This window comes from Mytilus californianus, unplaced genomic scaffold, assembly GCF_021869535.1.
Source record: "Mytilus californianus isolate M0D057914Y unplaced genomic scaffold, xbMytCali1.0.p SCAF_12, whole genome shotgun sequence".
Lineage (NCBI taxonomy): Eukaryota > Metazoa > Mollusca > Bivalvia > Mytilida > Mytilidae > Mytilus > Mytilus californianus.
The window spans coordinates 61,036,005-61,045,047 of NW_026262604.1; the positions used below are offsets into that span (position 1 = coordinate 61,036,005).

General features: G+C 31.6%; 1 protein-coding gene across 1 annotated transcript in view; it reads right to left on the reverse strand.

The window, feature by feature from the left end:
• Positions 1-5,777, reverse strand: part of LOC127722150 (quinone oxidoreductase-like) — a 46,455-nt gene extending 40,678 nt beyond the window's left edge. The window contains exon 1 of the mRNA XM_052229006.1: positions 5,670-5,777. The gene's annotated coding sequence lies outside the window, so the exon portion shown is untranslated. The remainder of the gene's footprint in view (positions 1-5,669) is intronic.
• Positions 5,778-9,043: the final 3,266 nt, after the last annotated feature.

The following is a 9,043-nucleotide window of genomic DNA, read 5'->3' on the forward strand; positions in this document are numbered from 1 at the left end:
TGTTTTAGTGTCAAAGTGTGATGTATGCATGCATCCATTACTTAACAGGAATTTCAATGCATTAGTGCATTGTCAAAATGACTTTGCATTCTTAATCTTCATATCATAACAGATCATAACATTATGATGAAACAAGAGGTTTATCTTTTCTACGCTAAAACTCTTACTGATAATAATGGTTTAAGAATTTTAATAAAATCAAGCTTTTTACTTCAATGTATAACAGAACTTTACATAGACTATTTTTTTATTATTATTATAAGAAGGTCTGAATAAATTGCTTTTGGAAAAAAGTTTAGTCATCTATAAATTTTCTTGATTGAAGGAAATTGTAAAGTAAATATTATGATTGTTGCACATGGGTCATCATAAGTGATGACATTGATTAACCCGAGATTGAATAATAAACAGATTAACAAACATCAAGGGCATGAAGGGTGTTAATTGGGCCATAAACATGTCGCTTGAAAAAAAAACGGTAACATGAAAAATGCTACAAATGTATTCCGAGTTGTAGAACTAATTCTTATGAAATATGATTTTTTTCGTATGAGAATTATGAGGAGATAAAATGAACATGACATCATCGCATATCATCACCGGAAGTCTGACTTTATTGGATCAAAACTAATTTTTCATGAGAATTAAAAGGTTAAAAATTGTACAGTTTAGGTTTTTATAAAGATTAAATGGGTAAAATCCTGTCTGTAGTTGTATATGCTAAACTGGTGCTACGCCACTGTATAAAGTTCATAGTGTGTTCTCTGATATTCGATGTATTCTTTAGATTGTATACCTCTGTATCCATGTAATCAAACCTACATGTGTATCTTTCAATGTCTTGAATTGGAACACCAAATGTTATATTTCGTTGGACACTGAAATTGTTGAAAAAGCCATTCACACAAACCATGAAAAACAGAGAATTTATCATTTTTTAACAAACAAAAATTGTCACCATTCTTTTTAATTTGTCGATAACTTAATATAATTGAAAACAAGTTCAATGATCTATAATTTCATCGATATCTTTTAAAATACATTGCATGTCGTCTGATTGTCAACATAATTAGTGTTCCGCCTAACAGAATTTCCCCTGGAAACATTGTTATAACCACAGGAATGGGAAATTCTATCAATAATAAGCTATAGCGGCATCTCAAAGATCATCAATAATTAAGTATCGGGGCATCTCAAAGATCGTCCATAATAAGGTATAGGGGCATCTTAAATATTGTCGATCTTTGAGATGCCCTATACCTTATTATAAAATAGAATTTCTGATTCTTGTGTCATAACTATAATGACATAATATGCATGATATGCGTGCCTAAAATGTACAACATTATTCAATTGGATTTGATTGACTTAACAATAGATAGTAGAATATTTTTTTATTTTAAACGAAAACTAGCATACTAGACAAAGTGATGCCCCCGCACTCCAATCTGAAGTAACTGTATTATAACAAAGTCAATGTAGGACTTTCTTTGAGTCTGGGAGACACAAATAATGCCCCCGCAGATGCAAAGTGTTATTCTAAAATACACAAAGTTGTGCATGGGAGCATATAGGTCTATGGTTAACTGTAGGAGAAGTTATCTGGAAACACTATGCACTTCTTATGCAAGTATATAATCCAAAAAATGACAAAGTTCAACTATCTCCCAAAAGAGCAAATATTAATAAAAATCAAAACCCTAACCACATGCACACCTTCAATATATGTACAAACCGCCAGCAAAGTGAAAACTTACTACAGTCAGAGATATAACTTTATAGGGTTATTACAGAAAATAACTTGCGTGTGTTATTACAGATACTTTCATGAGTTGTCTACTCTTTATTCCTTAAATTTTCTAAATCTGCAATAACATATGTTTGTTATTTGTAAAATAAATCAAAAATATTTTAATTTATAATGGGTTCTAGGGAACTCTTGAGACTTTGCGCAGAAACTAAATGCATAGCCTTGATAATTAATTTTTTATTTAAATTAATACATTTTTGATTAACCATGGTAAATCAATGAGACGAGGCTTTTAAGGGATAAACTTAGCTGTAATAACATAGCTTAGTTATTAAAGGAATGTAACTTATTATAGGAGACACTTGGGAATTACTGGGAAGCTTTTGCAGAACCTCATTACATGCTCTGGTCATTATTTCTTACAATAAATTAAAATACATTGTAATTAAGCATGATGTATGTCTGAGAAAATGCTTTGGAGTGATATAGACAGAGACATATATGTCTCTGATATAGAGAAGCTGTGATAACACCCTTTAGTTATTACAGGCATATTTTTTCTGTAATAACATATAGGTGTACTATGCAAAATTGGCAAACTATGAACTGTTATATCTTTCTATAGTTAAGTATACACAGAGACATATAATACAAGAGATTCGCAACTCTAGTAGAGTCTATATAACAGCCAATGAAATGACGTGGCCACCGGAAAGCCGATTAATCCGATGGATTTATGGGTAATAACCCGTATTGTTGTGTAAAAGGTTCTACGCCTCACGATTTTTCTAATGGATAATGCCGATACCTTTCACAGCTAAAGCATGCAAGTATATTTAAAAGTTACAAAAAACTAATTCTAATAATTTGTTATTGATAAAATGTGTTCTAATGATGAGATTAATCAAATACAAACAAAGTTAAAACTCGGCCCATTTTACTTCACCTATTGCCGTAGAAACCATTTGATCTCCCAATTTTTTTCTTAAAACTTGAAAAATATGCTAATAAATATATAATTTTATGGGCCAATAGTACTCCCAAATGTTGTTTCGTGACTGAAAATAAGACTATTTTCGTAAAATTTGAACCAACAATGTGGCGATTTTTTCTGATTGATACCCGAAATTTTTTATTAAACTGGCTAAATATTGAAATTGTTCATGGACAAATTTCCTTAAATCAGTCCTTCTTTTTTGTGCACTATGAAATTTATAGCCTGCATTTTGTTAGACATTTTATTCATTTTTCATTCTGTTTATAGCAAAGTTGTTTATTTTCTCCTATTCTGAAGTCATTGTTTTTTTCTTCTTTTTAGGGTGCCAAAGATGAACGAATGCAGTAAATTTACAAAAGGAGTAAAATTTTCCTAGTAAAGGAAACCTTCTGCTGGTCGTAATATTATGAATGAGCTTCATATGCATCTGTTGTCGTTTCAGACTACGCTTCTCGTTCAAAACATGAACCTAATTCATTTTTAAATTAAAATCGTATTGAGGACATTTCAATGGTGACTGCAAAAGATATATATATATATATGTTTGTGGTATATCATCTTTTCCACAAGTTTATTGTTTTCTGTTTGGTATTTAATTAATATTAAGATCCATTTTGTTAGATCTGGTGATCAATTTATTTGGCAATCGCCAATGGCAGTCAGCAGGGTTTAAGAACATCAGTTGTTCGACCTGTAAGTCAAATGCGTTTTGTTAAAATAGACTTTTTCACTTTTTTTGGTCTTTTGGAAATTGTTGTTTGTGCTGTATTTAGACCCCTCTACCAAGAAATTTGTTTTACATGCACACGCATAAAAATTGCGGTTTTTATCCAACGCAATCATAGGTTTGAACGTTGTTTTCAATTTAGACTTTTATATATATATATATATGATAATAAAAGATTTTATTTACACCAAGGATTTGTTTATGTATACACATAAACAATCTTACTTTTAAATTGCCATCTCTTTACCCCAGAATAAAAAGACAAAAACCGCTACAAATGATTAAAAGACAAAAACCACTACAAATGATTGTCTCGTGGAAACAAGGTTATAAAATACTTTTTAAATAGTGTCTTCCGTGTTGCTTTGATGTATGACCTGTGTTTTTTTATAGATTTTTTGTTGCTTCGAGGACACACATATCCATCTATGTATGCAGTATTGTCAATTGTTTTTGTTGGTGGGTCACCTCGCTTATGTTTTCGTCCTTTTCACTATCAACAAAGAGTTCGTTATCAGTTTATTCAACTAGGAGTATATCTAAGTCGTAACTATTAAGATTGTCATCCCACGAAATAAAATCGGAATTTTCCATATTGCGTGCACATGAATGAAGCTTTATTCAAATGAGAATTTAATTGTAATTTTCTTAAATATTAATTCTCAATACACACTTCGAACATGAAGAAACCATAAATTTACCGACAATCATTTAAAAAAACAACTCAATGCAAGCCTATATGATAAAACTGTCAAACAACACTTAGAATTCAAACATTTACCGACAATCCTACAGAAAAAAAACTCAATGAAAGCCCAATAAATGAGGAATATAAAAATAAATAAAATTTTAATAATTTATAAATATCAAGAATAAAAAACAAAGCCTATCATGATTAACAATTAATTAACAAATAAATTAAGTTTTTTTCCATATTAATTAATTATACATTTTGTGAATTGTATTTTTGGAAAGAGTGTGGACACCTGTGGTGTGACAACTTCTTGTTAACAAGGTGTCAATTAAAACTCATTATTTATAACATGTTCGTGATTTACCTGGTCATCGAATAATTCAAACCTAATATACATGTCACACTGTGAAATTATGTCTCCGAGACAGGTGTATATTCAATAGAAACCCATTATGTAACTATCAAATAAAATGAACTCTGACACAATTTATCAAGTGTTAATTATTTAATATCAGTTTTTTTTTATACAATATCAAATTATGTCTCTTTTTCAATAATACAAATCTAAAATCAAAATTACATTAAAATAAATAATTATATATGTACTCAAATTATATTTAATTAATTATGATAAATTTAACACTGAAACAGTTTATGTTATGCTTAAACATTCGTCCTTACTTCGAGTACTTTTAATACTTTTATTAATGACTTTATTACCTAAGGAGATCTCGCGAGGTTTAACTAGTGGCCGTGTGTTATTACGGGATTTCGCAGAGTTGCGAATCTCTTGTATTATATGTCTCTGGTATACATAAAGACAATAGTAATATCAATAGAACTTGTATGCATTTTAACTAAACTAGTGATGTATATTGTCCCTTTGAAACATGTAACATACATATGTTATCACAGTTCTTTGATTTTTTAGTCCACAATAACAAATGTATGTTATTTTTCTGTAATAACCCTATAGAGTTATATCCCTGACTGTCCTAGCATTCAAACTGTAGGAGGAGTTGAATAATCTGGAATAGCTATAATTTATACCCATAATGGGACGGATGGAAGGATGGACGGATGGACAGGGGAAAAACAATATGCCCGTTAATTTTCAGTCGCAGGGGATTAAAAATAATGTCATCAAACCCAGAGGCAAGGGGTGTTAACTGGTATCCCCCTCCCTGAATCCGCCACTGATCATAATTTGTGAATATTTATTACTGATACAGTTATACACATCAACCTTGCAAGCCTTAGTCCTTAATACTTGTATGAATGAGATAGTATGTCACTGGAATGTTAGATCAAAACTTTTCAAATGCTACCCTCAATTTCTTAAGGTCATTAATTAGGACAAAGTGTAAGCCACTTGACCGACAACAAGGATTTGTATAGTAAGTCAAATCCTTGCCGACAACTTTACGATGACAGTTTTACTATTAATTATCTTATAAATAAACAAAGGAGAATATTATATGAAATCCTTCAATATACTAACCAAAATGTTTTAAACAGCTTGAACCTGTCTTCTGTCTCGTTAAAAACACGTGTTTAACATACAGGAAAAACATCCGGCGTGAAAAGAGTGCATTTCTTGGACCAATCCGGTGCAATCACAAATCTTCCGGGTAATATACTTTACAATAAATCAAGTTTTTTGTTTATTTATACCTTTAAAATCCTTTTAGTGTTTTAACTAGAATAGCGATGATTGCTGTTTCACGTATAGGTTCTTGGGGACAGGAAAAATGTTTTAGCCCCCTTTTTTTCTAAAATCCGTTATTTTTTTGGTTTTCTTTCAATTTCAATTATTTTCGCGTTTTTCTCTGTTATTATATTAACATAACTACACTAGAAATCACATGAATTTGCTGATGACTATCAATTCCTAGTTTATTATCCACAGCGGTGAGTACCTCTCACGAGTAATGGACTTCTGATAATATTCATGATAGAGAGAGTGGAAACAAAATAATGCATAATGGGGACAAAAATATCATTGTTAAAAATGTTTTACTTAAAAATAGGAATTTCAACTACGCAATGTCAACGGAGTCATCATAATATTGTATAAATATGCCTGTAATGTATTATATGTATTGCCCCGGGGCTTGCCGCGAAGTCAATAAAAAGTCAATTCATCAAGCTGAGTAAAAAGTCTATGCATTTATCAGATATGAAGCTCTATAAGGGTGCGACAGGGGTGGATTCAGGCAGGGGCGTGGCGGGCATGCTTGCCCCTAAAATTTGCAAAGCATGGGTTGTCTTCAGCTTAATAAAGAATATTTCGATAATTTTACCTCAAAAATATTTTCGCCGCTCGCTCCGCTCCTCGAAAATTTAAGTTTGCGCCCCCTAACCTAAAATCCTGGATCCGCCCCTGTGTGGCCCCCTGCCCCCTAAATCCGCCTCTACATAATGACCACTCAAAAAGTTGCAATGGTGGTTTTTCAACGTACGTGGCTTTTAAGAGGATTTGGATTGGGGGGGGGGGGGGGGGGGGGGTGGGGGGGGGGGGGGGGTCATTCATTCTGTAGTCTGTATTTTTTTGGCCGTTTTTCCCTTATGTTTATATTTTTTGTTTTTTTTTTTGTCCATTATTCTCTATTTGTTATTTAATTGGTCCATTTTTCTATATTCTGATTCTACCTGTTTGTCTCTTATTCTATATTCTGTAAACCCCATCTAGACCCTCTTTTATATTTATTATTTTCAGTTTGATTTTATTAAGGTGGTTTTTCTCTATTCTCCATACCCTCCTCTTTTTGTATTCTTGCACCTCGTTTCTCTGTTCTTTGGTCTTTTCTGTGAACCCCATCAACACCCTGAGAGAACATGGCACATTACCCCCGGAAGCCTGCGAGGGGGACTTGAGCATTGGTTGTTTATGCATGATGTATTGTGGTGCAATACAGCTTAGATTACTAAGCCTATAAAAATTGTAATATAGTCGTATAATGCTGCTAGGCGTATAACGATATATTATGGTATAGGTCTGTCGTCATACAATACAATCGAAATTTTAATTCATAGACTTCTATTGCAAAACATACGACAAAAGGCAAATTTTATAAGTCAAATGACAACTTTTACATATAATCTCTAAAATTTAGAAGTTTTCTAATTGTACTAAATGAAATAAATAATATTATTAGATCGATTTTGTTTATTTTCTGATTAAACTTTAAAGAACAACAAAAAATAAAAACAACCTTATTCAGAAAAAAAGTAGGGGAGATAACAATTGTCTGTACTAAAAGCACAGTTACTCGTTTAGTACAAAAAGCACACTAATATACTATACATGCGGAAATTGTAGATATACATAATTACATTACATGTATGTTTCACTAGAATCCACAATTTTCCATGATTGGATGACAACAATCGCGAGGCACTCCAATATCATATTATTTTATTTCGTTTCTAAAATACAACAGCTATGACTGTCAACGTATATTTGTTCCGTCTAACAGAAGTTCCACTGGAAACTTTGTTATAAACAATGTCATTATACCTGTTCCTGTTGGAACAAATATTCTTTACCATTTATTCCGTTAGGAACATTTACTGTAATATTTATTCCAGTGGAAATAATATTCCAGAATATTTTTTCCATTTGGAACTTATATTATGAAGGAACTTCTATTCCGTGACATGACTGCACGTGCTATCCATGCTATCCTCGGTGCTATCCGTGACAATGTTACTGACTTGAAGTAATACATTGAAAAACAAACGACAAGCTCGATAAGTCTTAACTTCAGTATTCTGCGGTCACTGTGACCGTATTTTACATCCTAATAGAATTATAAAAAGAAGCATTCAATTCTTAAATAAAAAAGGACCAGTGACGTATAAAAAATTACATATAAATTCTGGAATCCTGGCGCACAGTGTTTAATGATATTATCTCTTTTCAGATTCCTATCCATTTGTATATTTGTTTTCTATTAAAGGTTCTTGGGGGGGGGGGGGGTCACTCCAATCTTTCTTTGGTAGGCCGGGGTGAGCAGCTGAGACATCAAGTACCCCACCCATTTCATATATTTTGTTTATCAAAAATATATAACCTGTCATATATCAATTAACAAAAAAAAAAAACCACACAGAATCATAGTCATAATAGATATATTTCCCTATTTTAGCATTGTTTAGAATACTTTTGAAACCTGATAAACATCCCTTTAGCAGAAACACCCACAAAGTAAGTGCTTTGTCCTTAAAACGTATTATACAAAATTACATATAAGGATATCCTCTCGTCTAAGATTCTAATCCATTATTTTTGTTCTCTAGGTTAAATGTTGATTCAGAATTCACATACATTCTATAGAATAACACATATATGGGTAGAATGAAGTACATGTGTAAGGAGTCATTAAAACAGAGCAGGTGTGTGTGTGCTTGAATAACATTGATCGTTAAATGTTGTTTGAATAACGTCCAGTAACATATATTTCTAATATATTGCTTTTGATTTTTTCTGTATAGGTTTATTTCATTTGTGTTGAGTTGGATACATATATATAGAGTTGTCATGGATTAGAAGTTTATAATATTAGTTTAAGAAGGACGAAATATCCTGGAATATTATTTCCACTCAGTGATGAAATAGTACAGTATTTGTACCTTACGGAATAATATGTATAGAATATTTGTTCAAACAGGAAAAGATATTATAGCATATTGTTTATAACAAAGTATCAAGCAGAACTTCTGTTAGAATGAACAAATATACGTTTATTGACTTCTATCATATGGAAAAGAGAAAAAAAAATATCGCCGACTTTACAAAAAAAGACGTATAAGTGGTTAAAAGTTTTGAAAACCATACAATATGTTGTTTTTGACGATGGCGATATTAGGTCA